Source organism: Pelobates fuscus, chromosome 3, assembly GCF_036172605.1.
Source record: "Pelobates fuscus isolate aPelFus1 chromosome 3, aPelFus1.pri, whole genome shotgun sequence".
In the NCBI taxonomy this organism is placed as follows: Eukaryota; Metazoa; Chordata; class Amphibia; order Anura; family Pelobatidae; genus Pelobates; species Pelobates fuscus.
In genome coordinates this window covers 394,199,451-394,205,995 of record NC_086319.1, presented here as the reverse complement: position 1 = coordinate 394,205,995, position 6,545 = coordinate 394,199,451, and the positions used below count along the sequence as shown (strand labels likewise).

The following is a 6,545-nucleotide window of genomic DNA, read 5'->3' as shown; positions in this document are numbered from 1 at the left end:
TTCTATATTTTATCTGTCTCACCATTATCTCGTAACACTCCAGTTTAAAGAGGACCTTAGTATGTATTGTTATATATATATATTTTCATATTAAGCCTCTAAATTCATTAATTACAGTCAGGTGGGCCAAATTCCAAATATTTTTTGTTTTTATTAGTTTAGCACGCCTGCACTGCCAGCTATGTTTTTTTTTTGTTGTTTTTTTTTTTTTTTTATGCTGGATTAATAATTTTAAAAAATCATAGTTTAAGTGAATTGTGGCCAACGTGAGGCTTATATTTGATCACACTGGAGAGATGTGATAGTGTAACTTTCTGTTTACAACAGTAAAAACATTAAAAGCATTTTTTTTTATTTGGTTCCCAACAAATATAGCCTCAAGTTGATTTTTGATTGATCTATAGATTGCATGCTGCCAAACTGTGTCATGGTAGCATTCAGTCTATTTTTTTTTTCTTCTCCCTCTCCATCTTTGATGCTTTTTTTTTTTTTTTTTTTTGCTTTTTGTCATTAAGAATATAGGGAAATTAGATTGCCTTGAGTGAAGATGGCATAAAGAATAAAGTGACAATGTATGCTATTTGTTCTATTTGGCTATACGCAGGGGATTAAATAGTTGTGGGTATGAGAATTTGCACCTATGTTCAATTGCGAATACATTTTTCACCCTTACATCTTTCCCACTCACATTCATGTATTATAATTTTCGGTTAAAACTATGTACATTTTGTGATTATTGCATGTATTCACCAGTAAATTATAAAATAACTAATATGGTTTTGTGTTCAACTCTCCATCAGGTGTGGAGTAAATGTCTAAATTAATCAAAATTTCAGGAGACATTTGTGGGTCTTTTACCTACATCTAAAATGTAAACATAGCCTTAAGACACCACAACCAAATAGATTTTATTAGACAAAACTAGTTAAGCCTTTGACACAAGACAATACGCTGATTACTGTTGTACATTTTTCATTGTCTGTGTTTGATTCAAAGAACATTTTAATTGGAAGGCCCAGAGAGGTGAAGGTAACTGACATGTCCTGTCACAGTTTACTATACAGATGAAGAAGTGCTGGGATTACCAAGACAAACTATTATCATGAAAATGATTACTATTCAGATGAAGAGGTGCTGGGATTACACGTCAAACTATTATCCTGAAAATGGATACTATACAGATGAAGAAGTGCTGAGATTACCAAGTCAAACTATTAACACAGCCCAGAATGAGGATAAAGTAACAGCAAGAAGCAGGAATTTGTGTCATTTCAAGGTGGTCACAGAATGAGTTTCCCCTACACTCATGAACTTGCATGTGCCATTAAACAAACAAACCTCAAGCTTTGTAATGGATTGGCTAAGACAATGTTCAAGGAGAATTCATTCTAAAATCACAGCTATCAAGCACACAGATCAGTCACAGTCTTCAGATTCCAGTCCCAGGCTAAACTAAACATCATATTGTGTCATAAACTAGTGATAATTACTGTATGGGGTTGATTGTGTCTGGATTTTACTTTACTTCACATGAACACATTACCATATAATATTAATGAACAACTACCAGGGTTCTTACCAACCCACTAGGGCAGTAGTTAATTTAAAAACGGAACAACTGAAAACAATAGAAATTGGGGGAATGTGCGGTGATGCAACCCCTGTTTGACTATATTCTTTCTCTCACTTTTAAATGTGCTCAACATAAGAGAAAAAAAAGTGAGGGAATGTGGTGACATTCTGTCATCAAACTAATATGGTGACCAGGGGTCATGTGACCAAGCTCATGTATGCCTTTCTCACAGTGGGATAAGCTTTACCTTTGATATGGTAATTCAATACCTTTACAGGTCAGGAAAGAGATAACCACTCCCCCCTATCCCCATTCCTTTCTGTTCCTTCTTGGCTGCGCTACTAAGCAGACCCTTAAGCAGACATGGGCTAATTTTTATCATGGTGAACTGTGAGTGGGATCTGGTGATTTTATAAGATTTAGTTGTTATTGTTAGTTAGGTTGTTGTTGCTGTTGTTGTTGTTGTTGTTGTTGGTATAGTTAGTTAGATTGTGTGTCATTATTTGCATGTTGTTGTTGTTTTGTCTCTGAATAAATATTTGTTAAAGTAGACGGACCAGAGTTTATATGTGTATGCGTACATAATAATTTATAGAGTTTGGTAATACACCACATGCACTACCTGGTATCTACAGCGACAGTGGCTCGTTGGGTATGTAGGCTTCTTTCTCTAACTGGGATTGATCACTCCTCGAGGGCCCATTCAGTTGGCTCCTGTAGACATAGCTGTCAGTGCCATGACTATCGTGGCCGGTTAGCTCAGTTGGTTAGAGCGTGGTGCTAATAACGCCAAGGTCGCGGGTTCGATCCCCGTACGGGCCAGCAAAGTTTTGGTTATCATCTCCAAGGCAAAACTTTCAAATAGCCAGAGAATCATGGGAAACCTTGCTTTTAACTCCGGTAAGGTAATGAAGGTTTTAAACTCTTCAGCAACTTGTAATGGGAGGGAAAGGGGCACTTTCCTGCAGTGCCAGGAAACTTGGTTTCTTAGCGCTATAGGGTCTTTAGGTTCCCCCCACCCTCAGGGTCCCACTCCCGCTGGGTTCAAGGGGGCTGAAGTGATTAAACACTCGCATTTCTCCAGTGCCGGGCTCCCTCGGTGCTGGGAAACTCTCCTCCTCCTCCTCGACGTCAGCGCTGAATGAGCATGCGCGGCAAGAGCCGCCCGTGCATTCCAAGCGCCCATAGGAATGCATTTTCTTAATCCAGCGTCCAGCGTCTTGATTTTCACAGTGAGAAGCGCAGAAGCGCCTCTAGCGGCTGTCAGTGAGACAGCTACTAGAGGCTGGACTAACCCTAGTGTAAACATATCAGTTAACAGCTGCAGGGTTAAAATCTGTGGGACCTGGCACCCAGACCACTTCATTGAGCTGAAGTGGTCTGGGTGACTATAGTGGTCGTTTAAGGACAGAGACAATTGTACAAGTTCTGATCAAAGCAAAACCTGGAATTTGACTATGTGTTCTGTTCAACCATAATTCACCTTTTTCATATGAAGTGCACCCACACTTATTATAGATATTTTTTTTCAGGAGAAGCAGGGCTTTCATTTCACATCAAATATTTATATCTGGAACTATTTAATATGAATAAAATCTAAAACAAAGTTTAAGAAATGTTATATTTTTTTAGTTCTGCATGGCATTTTAACTGTGAATATCATAATACTGTTCGCTTTTATTGCAGTAAAATACACATATTTGTATTCAGCAATGTCTCATGAGTACTCCCATGTACAGGAACTAAAAGGAGAGCTGGGAGAAGAAAATAATGTCTGGTCTCTGAGCAGGATGGGCATCAACCCTATATGTAAGCGACAAAAAAAGGAAACAAGCTTTGCCCAGACCAAAGTGTACTGAAAACTGCTTTAAAAATTAACTTTTAAGAACTTAAATCATTGATCATTTAAAATCAGTCATAATGAGGAAGTGAGTGGGAATTGTACAGACTCCCTTAAACAGAGGTACCTTAATAGGTGCAAAATAAAGCACAATGTTGTCTAAAGCAACTATGTTGCAACGTGCTTTATAAAAAGAGAGAATTGTTGCTCTTGCTGGCAGAGACAAAGTGTGTCTCGTGCAGCTTCACTGTAGTGAAATGATTAAGCACACATAGATACATCTTTCTGCTGCTGATAGAGACCTGTGAATATGTGTCTCGTGCAGCAAAAAGGGGAGTTGGTCAAAAAATGATGCAGACTCCCTTAGAAGGGAGCTTTGTGAGTGCAAGGATACAATACTGTGCTGTCTAAAGCCACAGTGTTGTTATGTAACAGGCGTTGCTAATGCTAGCAGAGAATGAAAAATATGTGTCTCATGCAGCTACACGTTAGTGAAGAACATTTAGCACACACTAATACATCTTCCTGTTACTGCCAGAGACCTCTGAATGTATGTCTCATGCAGCCCACTTGTCACTGCAAATACTGTGCTGTCTAAAGCCACAGTATTGTTGCTAGTACCTGTTACTGGCAGAGACAATGCACAAGTTGTCAGCTTGTTCAGCATAAGGTTCTATATAGATAGTTGCCGTCTGGGAGGAGTTGGACTGATCGGTCTGAGCGGGAAAAACCCTAATCTGAGCCTTCAAGGGCACCTGCGTAGAATAATACACTTAAACTATCTATACTAAGTGCATGCCTATAGTGCATAGAATTCTATAGTAAGATCGTTGGTAATATGCTATTACTATAGTGCGCATAGCACTGAATCTAGCCTGGTAAGGTGAAGTGAAATCCTTCCTGTCAGCCCTCTATGGATCGTGAGTCAAATGATGCTCACATATGGCAGTCCGAGAGTGCGAGTGTACCCCGAAGCGCGTTTCGCCGGCTTGGGCGGCTCTTCAGGGTTTTTTTAGCCAATGGTTTTACAGTGTTTCCTCTCACTGTCACGCATTTGTCCTTGCACAATCTGAAGTCCGTTGTAACTTTTCCAGAGGCGGTTCGCACAAAGTTGGCCAAAGAAGTACGTTTATGGAGGTTGGCGGGCACCTTCTTATAAATTCCACTTAAGGGTTTATGTATTTCCCACTTAGGTGTAGTCCCAAAAAGGAAAATTCAGACCTTCTTTGAGCCGTGTCCTTTGGTAGTGGTGCTGACCTTGTGGGGCTAGCAAATACGTAATCCACAGGTGGTCTTCTTCACGGATAATCTAGCAGTTGTACACTCGGAACTGTCTTTCAGCAGCTTCAAGGCCGGTGGTGAGTTTTCTGTGGGGCTTTGTTCTCTTGTGTATGGAGTTAAATGTCTCTTTCCGGGTGCAGCATGTCCCTGGTTACCTTAATGCAATTGCAGACTCTCTCTCTCGTTTTCCGTGGGAGCGGTTCAGGCAGGCAGCACCGGAGGGCCTGCCCTGTCTGGAAGTGATGTGGAAGCTTAGGACGTCATGCTTGCAGGATGGGTGAGGTCTTCGCTATCTCCTGCTACATGGAAGGCGTATGAGAGGGTCTGGCAGGATTGGTACCGACTGGTGGCGCAGGTAGGGTCAATTAAGGGGTATTGCTATTTACTGACTAATCTGGCTCGGGAGGGATGTATTAACAAGTGCATGTCAGCACTAGCCTTAAACCATATGTTTTAGTTTTAATATGTTTTGGATCATTGTCCGCGTTAACGCACCTATTTTATTACTGGTTTTGCAGGATAATTATTTTAATAAATTGTCTGCAGCTTTATCTTATACCCATAATCGGTGTTGTGTTTTATTTACTATACCAAGCTTTGTATTTGCTAGAGCAAGCTTAAACATTGCAGGTACAACCTGGAAATGTAGTGTTGAGGAAAGTGTGGACAAAGGACGACACTGGCGTTCACATAGTTAACAGCTGCAGGACGCAACAGTTGCTCAAAGAATTCATGTAACAGCATATCAGCTCGGGGCGTACCTAATTTACATACCCACAATGCTTTGCAAAACAAAATGGCCATTTTTATTTACGTATTCAAATAATGATAAGTCTTTTTTTTTGTCATTCTTTCTTTTATTGGGGCACTGGGGTGTAGTGTACAAAAAAATAAAGGGAGGGTGCAATAGTAGATAGGCGTATATTACATTTACATTTGTGTAGTATTACGAAAGCACTCTTGAAATTAATAGCCTCTTTGAACTTTTTTGGAAAACAAGCAATACAGTCTACAAACAGGAAATGTCGTTTTGAGGGATGTGTGGACAAAGTACGACCCCAGCAATCACATGGTTAACAGCTGCAGGGCTCAACAGTTAGACAAAGCATGCAGTCAACAGCATGTCAGCTGGGTACGTGCCTAATTTACATACCCACAATGCATTGCAAGGCATGATGGCCATGTTCAATTAGCTACTAAATTAATAACAGTTTTTCAGAGGCAATACGGTATGTTTTTTATTTAACCCCTTAAGGACACAACTTCTGGAATAAAAGGGAATCATGACGGAATATATCCGTCATGTGTCCTTAAGGCGGTAATAATTATACTGGATTCTCCATGTTGCAGTTTATTGTAGTATTGCTCTCCATATGTTTAGAAGCACATGTCTGAAACTGATGTGCTACCGTGACTTTTTGGTTGCATACTCTGGTTTCTCTTCAGACCGAATAAATCTTTCGCCTTTTACTAAAGATTTCCGTGGAGAGGAACAACCATGAGTTTCACTCAATTTTTTGAGGCCTGATCTGTGTCAGGTTAAATAATTGTTTAATAAAAGAGACCATTATAGTAATTAGAACAAATCTTTTGCTGTTCTGAATATATCATTGCCTTCTACGGCCGAAAGGTCTCTAAAGTGTAAAGGCGATATGTGTATGGACAAGATAATGGTCATTATTTGTCACATCTTAAGTACATCTTTCTAAAATGAGATTCTTGTCCCTTATGTCTGCTCACTCGCCTTCCCTTCTTTTTATCCTTTCTTTGTCTTGGTCTTCCAATATCTTTTCTTCTATTTTTAGCTTTCTTCATGAGCTCTGGAATAGACTAGCTTCTAATATAGGGGGC

The 6,545-nt window shown here is 39.8% G+C and overlaps 2 non-coding genes across 2 annotated transcripts; both read left to right on the top strand.

Moving 5' to 3' along the window:
* The first annotated feature begins 2,321 nt into the window (after positions 1-2,321).
* TRNAI-AAU (transfer RNA isoleucine (anticodon AAU)) lies at positions 2,322-2,395 on the top strand. The gene has a single exon. It is a non-coding gene; the product is annotated as a tRNA-Ile (tRNA).
* Positions 2,396-6,120: 3,725 nt separating this feature from the next.
* Positions 6,121-6,235, top strand: LOC134603804 (U5 spliceosomal RNA). The gene has a single exon (XR_010090549.1). It is a non-coding gene; the product is annotated as a U5 spliceosomal RNA (small nuclear RNA).
* Positions 6,236-6,545: the final 310 nt, after the last annotated feature.